Source organism: Amphiura filiformis, chromosome 11 (assembly GCF_039555335.1).
Source record: "Amphiura filiformis chromosome 11, Afil_fr2py, whole genome shotgun sequence".
Taxonomy (NCBI): domain Eukaryota; kingdom Metazoa; phylum Echinodermata; class Ophiuroidea; order Amphilepidida; family Amphiuridae; genus Amphiura; species Amphiura filiformis.
Window position 1 is genome coordinate 4,848,830 of NC_092638.1, and position 12,973 is coordinate 4,861,802.

The window sequence follows — 12,973 nt, forward strand, 5'->3', positions numbered from 1 at the left end:
ATTTACAAATGGGAATTTGCAGCATAAGCATTCAAAATATGGTGTGTATCTGAAGTCAAACTCTGCAAACTCCTAACAGCATATAGAGGCCAGCCCATTGCGTCATTGGACAAATGGATGAATCAATGAAATCGTAGTTTGGAAAATCTTTTCTGCTATGTTGTCAAATTTGTAACCCACACGTTCTATTCCATTTCCATGACAAGCAAACGCGGCATAATCCTAAACTTAGCCGTGGCTATTTTATTCAAATATTTGATGCAATTTATTTTTGCAGGTATATTGAAAAAGGAGGGGACTTGGACCGATGTCACTCAAAAATTTTTTGTAGAGGGCATTTATTAGAGCACGGAGATCTACCTCCATGATTAGAGGATGGGCACTACTTATGTCAAAGTATTGCCATGGCATACTCAAACTATGCAGACTTGCTGCAATTGTTTTGCGTTGCGTTGCCCATATATCGATTACTTTTTGCCGCAACTCAACGCAACTCGTCAAATTTCCAAGTTAATATGTATTTAACTTGAATGCGATACTGCAATGCATAATTTTGCAGTAGGCCTACGATCTAGCATCATTTTAGACATAGCATCATTTTTTTTAACCTAATCTTTTAACAACCAGAGATGTCACAGGCTGACCCAAAAAATCCTGAACTTGGGCGTAGCGAGCGAAAGCTCAGCATAACACGGCCGGGGGTCCGGGGCCAGCAAGGGCCCCGGTGGGGTCCAGGCGGTGAGGGGTCGGCAAGCCCCCCAAGCCAGATGGTTTCTGCACATTTAGCACCACAGTAAAGGCCATTTCAGAGGGTAAGAAGAACAGTTCAAAGCTCCTGGCTTGTGATACACTTTTAATAAAAAGTGCTTCCTTCTTCCAGAAAACATGCTTTAAAGTTTTCAGTTTCCTATGCTTTTATGTACAAGAGTCACTCTTAAAAAAAGTTTTTTGGCTTTATTACATGGACAATATGGCTGATGTGGATATATGTGAAGCAGAAAGATAAGTCAATAGGGCCACTCCAAAAGCGAAAAAAAATAAAATTAAAAATTAAAAAAATTAAAAAAATTTTTTTTTTTTTTTTTTTTTTTTTTTTTTTTTTTTTTTGAAAATCGGAATTTTTTTTTTAATCCCCAAAATCCGGAAATCCGGATAAATCCGGAAATGTGACATCTCCATTTAAATAAAATTCATTTGGAAAAATGTTTCCAAAATGTGTAAAAACATGTTTTGTGTTGCTGGGTAAAAAGCTCAATAAATTTATTATATAATGTTAGTCACATATTGTGAACCAATATGACATTTTATTCAAAAAACTGCTTAACAAACCGTATAGTATTACTGCAAAGAGGTCAAAGGTTGTATTGGGTTATTCCAGTTGAAATCCATACACCTATAGAAGACATGACCTTAATCTTCCACACAGGGGGTATAGATTTCAAATGGAGTAACCCATTGGGTAACCCCATTTGAAACTCACACTCCCTGTGTGGGGGATTAAGGATATTTCTTCAATAGGATGTGTACTGTGTACTATACAGGAATTTCAACTGGAATAGCCTGTTTTAGGGTCAAAACCTAAATATTGCTCAGAATTCATCCAAAATTGTCTCAATTGTTTGTCTTGCAAACACAATTCAATACCGTTTTCCCTCAAATATTCCCCCCCCCCCTCAAATAAATACCCCCACCACTTTTATCAACCAGGATGTTTCAAAAATGCTGATATTTCCATGCTATGTAGTAAACTTACCAAGTTGCACATAAGCGGCGAAAATCTGGTTGGAAACCCAGAAGTGAACCAGAAGTCAGTGTTTCTAGTTCGTAATTTCAGTGTGAGTTTTAAGCTTACCTAATGATTTTTAACGGGAATTATCATTCTAAAAATGACCTAATAAATGCCCCCGTTTGGAAAATGTAACACCCTCGGGGGCGTTTATAAGATGCATTATTACATAAGTAGGCCTAATATCGCAAAATATGTCACTGTCTTCGTCAATATGGTTCAATGGCCATTTTTTATTCCAAGCCACACAAAGATATTCCTCTAGTCATAAGGAATCAGGATACAGAAAAAGTAGTTTGGCCTTTCTACATAATGTGGTTCTTGAGGTCAAAAATTATACCCGTTTCATGCTATTACCTATGTGCATCTTAGATTGTGCAGACTAGTCTGTATTTGAATTGGTATCAAAAACCATACAATAGTCACCATTTTTATGAAATCAAAGCATTTTTTAACTTTTTAACACGTGAATCCCAAAATGCAACCTTTGACCTTTTTCCTTATAACAGGAGAACCATACATTGCAGATTAAGTCAAACTACTTTTCTGAATTGTCATGATCAGAAAAATACTTTGGCGTGAGTTTTAACAAAATCTGAGAAAGGTGCATTTTTACTACTACCAAAGTACTCAATGATATTGTGACTGCATCAAATAATACACCTTGTCTATTTAGTCACAAAATGTGAACCAATTTGACATTTTCTTCAGCAAGCATAAAAGGAAAATGATTAAGTGAAACATTTGCAAATTTTTATCTTTTATTGGACTATTAGTTACCATTTTGCCCTGGCATTTTGTTTTTGTAATATTTGAGTACACAGCAGTCAGGTTTATCATGCAGACTTGCCCAAAGCTCTGTGTGTTGTCCCTGACTCCCTTTGTTGGACAAGGCAGGTTAACTATCACAAAAACAGGTTGGGGCCTTGAAAGTTGATGGTGAGTTTAACCATCACCATTCTTTGGTGAGAAATGATCACTTAAAACTTACATGATCTTCATTCAAATGACAAACAACTCATTTTGTTTCATGGAGAAACAATATCATTGATATTAAGGTGGTACTTCACCCCTTGATAAATTTGTGACTATTTTTGCATTTTTCTCAAAAGCTAAATACACACTGGTAACAAAAGTTATGTATATTATAGGAGCAAGGAATCCAGTTACTCCACTGGAATTTCAGTGACTCATATTTATGATATGAAAAGAGGTACTGCTAGAATGTACCTCATTTCTTGACATATAATGAATCACTGGTCTTGAATCGCTGAAATTTCGGTGAAGTAATTGGATTCCTTGCCCCTATAATATACATAACTTGCTTTTTAAGAAAAATGCCAAATTAGTCACAAAATTTATCAGGGGGTGTAGTACCTGCTATCAAATTACATTGTGACTACATCAAACCATACAATACACCTGGTAAATTTAATGAATTTACAGTCACAAATTATGAACCAATTTGACATTTTATTCAAGCAAGCTTATAAAATATCTTGTTGGGCATGTTTGGAAAAAAGGAAACTATTATTAAACATGAAATTTATCTTACAATGTTTTAGTTAAATTAGCATTTTGTCCTGGTGTTTTTGCTTACTTAACAATATGGCACAAGGCTTTTGACAGAACACAACTAAATATTCAATACTAGAGAGGTGTTTTCAGTAGTTCCCTATTTTCAAATAGGCCTATGCTTGATGAGCTGATTTTTAGAATTGTTAGTCCCTTTCAGTGTTTAGTTTTGGAGAAAAACATCCTATTGCTGCCTTACAATAACTAGTGTTAAAACTTGTCATTTAAATAAAGTGTTAATTTTGATTGTGTATACTAAAAAGTTAATCCTGGAAGGCGTCTCATGCCAGGAGTCACTTTGATATTGGCAGGGTATAATTTGGTTCGTCCTAAGTTTGGTAGTGACGTCAATGCTTTTTCGCTGTTACACCACAAGCGTGTTGACAAAGCGCTCTTGTACGCGTAAATGTACGCTCTGCGTGATGAACTTTGCGTGCACGATTCACTACTGCGGCCAGCGAAATACGCACATACGTCACTACCGAACTTGAGGTAAACCAAATTATAGTTATGAGGTGTGCAGGACCCCTCCCCGAGTTTGTACTTATTGTTGTTATTAGAAGATGGGCCCTCGGGTCAAAAGCTTGTTCAAGTTGATGAGGTGAAGGCCTGTACATTGTTTCTAACCTTTGGGGCCCAGGAATTTTGTGTCCAATTAAATATTAAGTTTGGCCCCATAACAATTGAAAAGGGCCTGTACGAACACCGCCAGCTGGAAAAAAGGTTCCAGGATTGCATGCTTCGTAATCAACAGATGTGCACTGTAACTGCTGCTCGCACAGGATGTAAACTACATGGATTTCCATTTGGCTTTTTCGAGACAGTAGCGTCCGTGTGATGTTTGAGATGCACACGCCATCAAAGTGGACGCATCTGCTATTCTGTAGCGCGCGATGTGACTGTGCTCTACATACCGCCTTTGATCGCGCATGTGTCACACACAGACGCTTATACTGTTTTGAGGAAGCCAAATGGACTACCATATATATAGACCACTTGACATTATTGTTTACCAACAAAGGCGAGGGACTGGTCTATTGATATGCTTGAACGAACCACTACACTGTTCAGTGACTTTCTTGTACTATATGAAATGTGGTGGGCTATTTAAAATCCATGTGACCTGAGCAAACTACGATGCGTACGCACACTGCAGGGCAAAGAACAATGGAAATTGCCATAATTCGCACGCATACTGCCGGGCAATGATGTAACATGTCAAGTGGTCTATTATAATAGACTACTGTATTTTTTAAACCTGTTTTGATCCTCTCGAGATGTTTGCAAATATATAGAGTTGAAACTGACACTCACCCGATACATAATTAAATCATCTGTGTCCACAGAGTTTTGACCAGTCTCCATAATAAAAAACATTGTAAGTGTTTCCAATATGTAGGCTTGACTTGTGGATAATAACTGTAGTTGGGAGAAATGTAATACAATACAACTACAATGGAAGTCTATGCAAAATGCAAGCTCAAACTGGTTGTGTGGGTCCGTTGATTGTCAGACCTATGGACCAGGACTGTGTTACAATCAATGTGTGCAAAAACACTGTTCTACAGGCCTAACCAAAACCCAGATTTTCCATTTTAGGATTTTTTTATTTTTATGCTGTATGTGTGTAAATCAGCAATATTGGGCAATTGCCAAATAGTAGATTTATTTTGATTTTTAAAAAATGCGAGCGAAGCTAGTGACAACAAAATTGCAATCTATTTAAGAAATTTTGTGATGTTTAGAGTCATTTGCTAAAAAAACACCTGACCCTAATTGAAAAATCTGTCCACCCGTAGAACAGGGTGGACAGATTTTTCAATTAGGGTCAGGTGTTTTTTTTTTTATTTTCTTGTTGTCAACACTGATGGGTGATCTTACCATTGTGGGTGATTTCCATCTAAGAAAAAGCAGAAACAAATGATGCTCAACTCTCCAACTGTTTTACAATCACTTAGTGGAAAACATAACAACCTTTCCATTGCGATTACAGGCAAATATATGGCCTAGACTAGGGATTCCCAACCTGTATATTAGCAACCCAAAATGGTGTTGTGAATTCAAAATTTTTCGCTGTTACACCACAAGCGTGTTGACAAAGCGCTCTTGTACGCGTAAATGTACGCTCTGCGTGATGAACTTTGCGTGCACGATTCACTACTGCGGCCAGCGAAATACGCACATACGTCACTACCGAACTTGAGGTGAACCAATTATAGTTATGAGGTGTGCAGGACCCCTCCCCCAGTTTGTACTTATTGTTGTTTTTAGAAGATGGGCCCTCGGGTCAAAAGCTTGTTCAAGTTGATGAGGTGAAGGCCTGTACATTGTTTCTAACCTTTGGGGCCCAGGAATTTTGTGTCAAATTAAATATTAAGTTTGGCCCCATAACAATTGAAAAGGGCCTGTACGAACACCGCCAGCTGGAAAAAAGGTTCCAGGATTGCATGCTTCGTAATCAACAGATGTGCGCTGTAACTGCTGCTCGCACAGGATGTAAACTACATGGATTTCCATTTGGCTTTTTCGAGACAGTAGCGTCCGTGTGATGTTTGAGATGCACACGCCATCAAAGTGGACGCATCTGCTATTCTGTAGCGCGCGATGTGACTGTGCTCTACATACCGCCTTTGATCGCGCATGTGTCACACACAGACGCTTATACTGTTTTGAGGAAGCCAAATGGACTACCATATATATAGACCACTTGACATTATTGTTTACCAACAAAGGCGAGGGACTGGTCTATTGATATGCTTGAACGAACCACTACACTGTTCAGTGACTTTCTTGTACTATATGAAATGTGGTGGGCTATTTAAAATCCATGTGACCTGAGTGAACAAACACTGCAGGGCAAAGAACAATGGAAATTGCCATAATTCGCACGCATACTGCCGGGCAATGATGTCACATGTCAAGTGGTCTATAGACTACTGTATTTTTTAAACCTGTTTTGATCCTCTCGAGATGTTTGCAAATATATAGAGGAGTTGAAACTGACACTCACCCGATACATAATTAAATCATCTGTGTCCACAGAGTTTTGACCAGTCTCCATAATAAAAAACATTGTAAGTGTTTCCAATATGTAGGCTTGACTTGTGGATAATAACTGTAGTTGGGAGAAATGTAATACAATACAACTACAATGGAAGTCTATGCAAAATGCAAGCTCAAACTGGTTGTGTGAGTCCGTTGATTGTCAGACCTATGGACCAGGACTGTGTTACAATCAATGTGTGCAAAAACACTGTTCTACAGGCCTAACCAAAACCCAGATTTTCCATTTTAGGATTTTTTTATTTTTATGCTGTATGTGTGTAAATCAGCAATATTGGGCAATTGCCAAAGAGTAGATTTATTTTGATTTTTAAAAAATGCGAGCGAAGCTAGTGACAACAAAATTGCAATCTATTTAAGAAATTTTGTGATGTTTAGAGTCATTTGCTAAAAAAAACACCTGACCCTAATTGAAAAATCTGTCCACCCGTAGAACAGGGTTTTTTTTTTCATTGTCTTGTTGTCAACACTGATGGGTGATCTTACCATTGTGGGTGATTTCCATCTAAGAAAAAGCAGAAACAAATGATGCTCAACTCTCCAACTGTTTTACAATCACTTTGTGGAAAACATAACAACCTTTCCATTGCGATTACAGGCAAAAATATGCCCTAGACTAGAGATTCCCAACCTGTAATTAGCAACCCAAAATGGTGCTGCGAATTCCAAATTTGGGACAAAACTTTCCATGGAGAAGATGGGAAATTCAGAACAGAACTGCCAATTAGATAGAACTACAAATTAGGTTGAAAGTGGTCCGACTTTTGGTTGTGGTCCAAAAACAGGTTGGGAACCCCTGCTCTGTACTTTGTTTCACCTCAAGTTTGGTAGTGATGTAGCTGTGTATTCCGCTTGTCACAGTAGAAGTGCAGGACGTGTAAACATGCGTACACTGTTTTGTACACCATGTAAAAGTGCTGACATCACTACTAAACTCAAGGTGAAGCAAAGCACAGACTCCTTACAATACCAAAGTAGCATACTACAACATCTAACTTGAAGAAACAAACATTTGTGCACAAAAATAATCAAACTTTTTAAATTTTGTATTGAAAGGCTCAAAATATTTAGTGTCATTCAAAAGTGTCATTGTTTTGTGATGGAAAAATCTTTTAGTAACTAGTATTTCTATTGCAAAAATCCTTCATCCAGACTTGAAGAGAAGAACAGCAACTTGACCCAAGTAGAAGTAGATAAAATGCTTGGTTTCATGTGTTACATAGCTGCCAAAATTCCTCCCCACGATGCAATGCCAAGTTGGGTTGTATTTCTTGTCAAACTCCTTCTTAATGTAGGCGGCGATGTCCTTCTCAATGTTGAATTTCTCCAGGGCTTGAGTGGCACAGTCGACAGCATCCTGCTGCATGTCCTCGGACATGTCTGCATTCTTGATGACCGCTTTTCTCTCCGACATGGTTGGCTTGGTTTTCTACTCTTTGTTTTCTGAAAAAGAAATAGTAAACACATCTTTTCTTACTATATTATATTTTGTTTAAGATTTTCAAATAACGACACCCAAGATAGCAGCATAAATCAAATCCGTGTCTGCAGTGGGCGGTGGTGGTCGGCAGAGCCCACCACTCAAGTTTGGAGCCCACCACTCAGCTGCAATTTTAGCACCATTGGAGCCCACCACTCAGAACCAAAATTGCACAAATTTACTGCGTTAGTCAAGATCAAGAATTTTGTCACTTTTGACGACAGATTGCCAAGAATGCAATATTTTCATCAAATGCCAAAACTGACCCGGCACTAAAAATATTGTAGTACAACCCTGGTAGGAACATGAGACAAAACGATTATTTTTTTCCAGGGTTGGCGAGATTGATTTAAATCACGATTTAAAAAAAATCACTGATTTAAATCAACTTTTTCAGTTTTTACCATTTTTGATAAATTTAAGTTTTAAATTTTTTTCTTGAATTGACACTTCATTTGTAATGCTCCTACACCTTTTGGATACAATTAAATACCTCTATGTCATTTTATCTATTATTGCTAAAAAATCATTTTAAGGTGCAGAATTCAACAGGACTTTTTTCCCATGATTTTACCAATTTTTTTCTTTGAAATTTTTACATCTGAAAACATGTGATTGTGCATAAGGCATATGTAATGAAATTATTAGTTTCCTGTCACCCGCCCGCATCACCTTTTCAATTAGACCAAAACTTTCATTATTTTCATAAAATGTCAAGTATCTGAAAATTGAGATGGAAATAATCAAAATTGAAACTCTCAAAATGTCTGACATCCCCTGCTAATCATAATTAGCAGTTTTTCTTAGTTATAGGCAGGGACAGGCGATTTTCGGCGCGAAATCGCGCGCCATAATTTTCCTTTCTCGCGCAATTTCATTTTCTCCATGAAATTCATGTTTTTCCGTGCAATTCACTATGAATTGTAAACAAAAATGGTGTTTTGTTTGTCTGTATTGAAATATCAGCCTTGTTTGATGAGTACGCGTCATGTAACGATAGATTAACAAAAACATGAATGTAACCATTTACTAATTTGTCTCGTACCAGTGTTGCTTACTTTCGCGTATGGGGGTACTTCTCTAATTCTGTGGGATGTACGTATATTAGTAGGGGTGAAAATAATGATCCGTGACCAAATCACGGGAAATATGATTTGAGAGTGTTTTTTTTCTTTTTTTTTTTTTTTTTTTTTTTTTACTTTGAAAGCATGTAAAACATATGAAATGGTCAAATGGTGTGAAAAACTCCAGATAGAGGCGCTTTTCAAAATGGCCATAAAATGCCTAAATTGGTCAAAAATTGCCACAAATTTTGTGATTTAGATATCATAATGTTAAACATACATAATACTCTGCATGGCACGGTATATAATTTCATATTTTGATATGTTTTTTTTTCTTCCTGTGTTTTATATGTATGTTTTATGTATAAAAGTTCAGCGCAATCTCCACGCAATTAGCTGATTTTTTTCGCGCATTTCCGCGTAATTTGCTATTTTTTCCGCATAAATCGCCTGTCCCTGGTTATAGGGGTAGAGGATGTGGTATTAAGGGAAGGGGTATGAGCGTTTGGACAGTATTTATTTTGGGACATTAGAGCACATCAGACATATCGATTGCATTCTGAATCGAAGAATGTCCTTCTGATATCAAATAATTTTGATTTTTGAAATTCGCAATTTAATACACATTTTATGGCAAATCATTAAAATTGATATTTTTGATATTTAACAGTACTTGAAGTAAACTTTATAAATCTGATGATTTATACTTAAAGTGTATGTAGGCGGGATGAAAAGCCGACGATCAATTGAAAATTTTGACCTTTCAGTATTGAAGATATGGATTTTTTCCCCAAAACACCAAAAAAAAATTAGGTCTTTTTGGGAAAAAATCCATATCTTCAATATGAAAGGTCAAAATTTTCAATTGACCGTCGACTTTTCCTCCCTACTACATACACTTTAAGAATATATCATTAGGTTTATATAATTTACCGAGGACTGTTATATATCAAAATTTGAAAAATATCAAATTTTATAATTTGTCATAAAATTTGTATTATATTGTGATTTTCAAAAATGAAAATTATTTGATATCAGAAAGACATGCTTCAGTATTCAGAATCCAATTCGATAGGTCTGAGGTGCTCTCATGTCCCACAAAAAATGCTGTCGAAACGCAATAAACGCTCATTTTAGATCCCTTAACCTCATCATCATTTCTTTTCATTTAAAAAACAAACAAATTCAAATCTTTTCATAATCTGTTGCAAAATGTCTGTAAGGATGATCAAAGCACTAATACCCGTTTTGAGATGGTCTTTCATCAACAATAATTATACTTAAGTTATAGGTAATAGCCATGTAAATGAAAGTTTTGACAATAATGAAATTTTCCAAAATAATGAATAATGAAATCATGACCTCATATTTCACTGAAAATAATGTGACGGGAAACTAATCATTTCATTTCATAAGCCTATGTCTAGCATTCCACTGGTCTCTTTTGACTTTATCATGGGGTATAGCAGTTCTTGGAATCAGGGGTACGGTAGCGCTAGGTTGCTTTTTGGGGTCCCGGACCCACCAAAATAGAGTTCAGAGTTTCAGACCCCCTGTTTTTATATTTTCTGCAAATTCAGGGGTCCCTGAAGACCCCCAGTTTTTTCAATCTAGCGCTATTGCAGACATACTATTTATGCTGCATTTGTGCAACTCAGACTCACCAAACACTACTCCGGACCCCCTACTTTTTAATTGCGGACACTGAAGTGTTTAGTTCTAGCGCTACCCCTGCTTGGAATTAAAAAATTGATTTAAATCAAAAAATCCGATTTAAATCAAATAAATCAATTTTTTATTTTAAAAAAAAAATCAAAAAAATTGCCAACCCTGTTCTCTTTGGCCTTAGGCTCAGTGCGCTTATACTTTCCTGCTGCTTGCTGCTTTGAAGATGATTTTACTTCACTGCGCAGTCGCACCAGAAATGCTCTGTGACCAGCGGCAAGCCGATATATCGATCACTCCACCATGTCCACCGCTTTGCTTTGCCACGGCAGCAGCATCACTGGGAGTTGAATTCAAATCAACTCGGAGCGGTGCCGCTCTGTTGTATGAGAACAAAATAGGGAGTGTGGAAACCGGGATTTTGCACTACAAGTAGGCCTACAATACAACGCGATACATACTCGCACTCTCTTCTTCTTCCTAAGTTATAAGTGCCAATATGTATGCAGGGACAAGTGATTTGCGCGTGAAAAAATAGCCAATTGCAGGGTTCAATTTAACTTGTGTTGTGGAGCAAAATACTCCCCATTTTGGACAATCTGTTACACAAATTTCAGCTTGTGATAGCAATTTTTTACAATGTAAACATATGCTAATATTATAATACGAACATCACCGAAATAATGTTTTCGCTGAAAATTGCTATACAACTTTTTCAAAGTAAATCAAACCCTGATCAAGTATTCCTGCCCATCATGCCCATAGGAAAAAAAAGCTAATTGCGCAGATTTGTGCGGAACTTTTTTGCACGCAAATTACATGCACATTGGCATGTCCCTGTCATGCCTGTGTACTATGAGTATTATCGCACGTCTGCGTACAGACAAGCTGTACTTATTTTTTACTCTGGAACCTATAGCCAAAATAATAAATTCTCGATCATGAGAGCCAACTTGGGAACGCACAGTTATTTGCGCCGAGCGTACTATGCAAAGACCAGCGCTTACGGCGCAAACACAGCTTTTGAGAATTGACCAATCACACGGTCGTTGCTAGGCAAGGTCAAGGTTAGGTCACTCATGCAGGTCGTGCGATCGTGTTATTCTATGAAAAATACGCTGACGCAGAAGGTACATCCTCTCATGATCGAGAATTTATTATTTTGGCTATAGTAGAGTAGATGAGTGCATTTTTGAAGTACAGTCAACAGTACCGGGATGATCCCCTGCTCTTTTCGAATAGCCTGAGTGTGATCCAGCGTTCCAATCCAATACCAAGTGTTCGAGCTTGGCCAAGAATGAAGAATTACCTACGCCTACGGGTAATTTACCTGCATGACCTGTGCAGGTGTGTAGACTAGTCTAGGGCTAGGCCCAGCTAGGTTTTGATAATGGGTCAATAATAATAATTTTAACAGTCAAAATCGGACTCAGCTTGCACCTTTCTTGTAGAACTTTGTAAAAACACGTACGAGAGTCTCACCTTTTTAAACAAAACCTGATGTAGCTTTTCAGCATTGATTGACGTTGACACAGCCCTACTGATGATCCAGCAACTCAACTCAAGTTGACTGCAGAAAGCTGAACTTTGCAATATATTGTGTGTGATACGTGCCGGATACGTGACTGCGATTGTAAGAACGGGAATGGAATCTTCTAATAAATCAGTTATTTTGAACTTCTGTTCCTGTTCTTGAGAACTTTGTAAGCTTCTTGGAGTGCTGAAAACACCAAGCTCGGATTTATTCACATCGAGGAAAATAATGCTGCAGATTTTCGATGATCCAAATCTGCAGATGGTCGCTGCTATTGGCTGTACGATTTTAAAACGATGTTTTGATTGGATGTCGTCATCGTAGTTAATCTTCGGTAGTTTGTCACAAACTTAAGGCCTGAAAAAATTTTAATATTTGTTTGTCATTTATTTTTATCCAAAATTTGACTTGCAATCCCTGCTGCAGAATAATATGATTTTGAGAAACAGAAAATCAAATTGGAATTGAATCAAAATTAAATTTAGGCTACAAGGAAAAGAATTGAATTGGAATCAATATTTTTAGTGTAGGCCTATTTCGATTCCAATTCAATTCAGTAGGCCCTATTATAGGCTGCAGCTAAAAAAATTCATTAGGCCTAACTGTCAAGCTCCAAAAGAAACTTAGGCCTATCACATATTTTCAAGGTAACTCATTAAAATTCACCATGATTGAAATGAGCAATATTTAATTTTGTACACAAGTATAGGGCCTAAACTTGTTCATAATTTTCTCTTTAGAATCTGTTTAGAATTTTAATAAATGTCCCTGTAGGCCTATAACATACAGCAAGATTCTTTTTGACA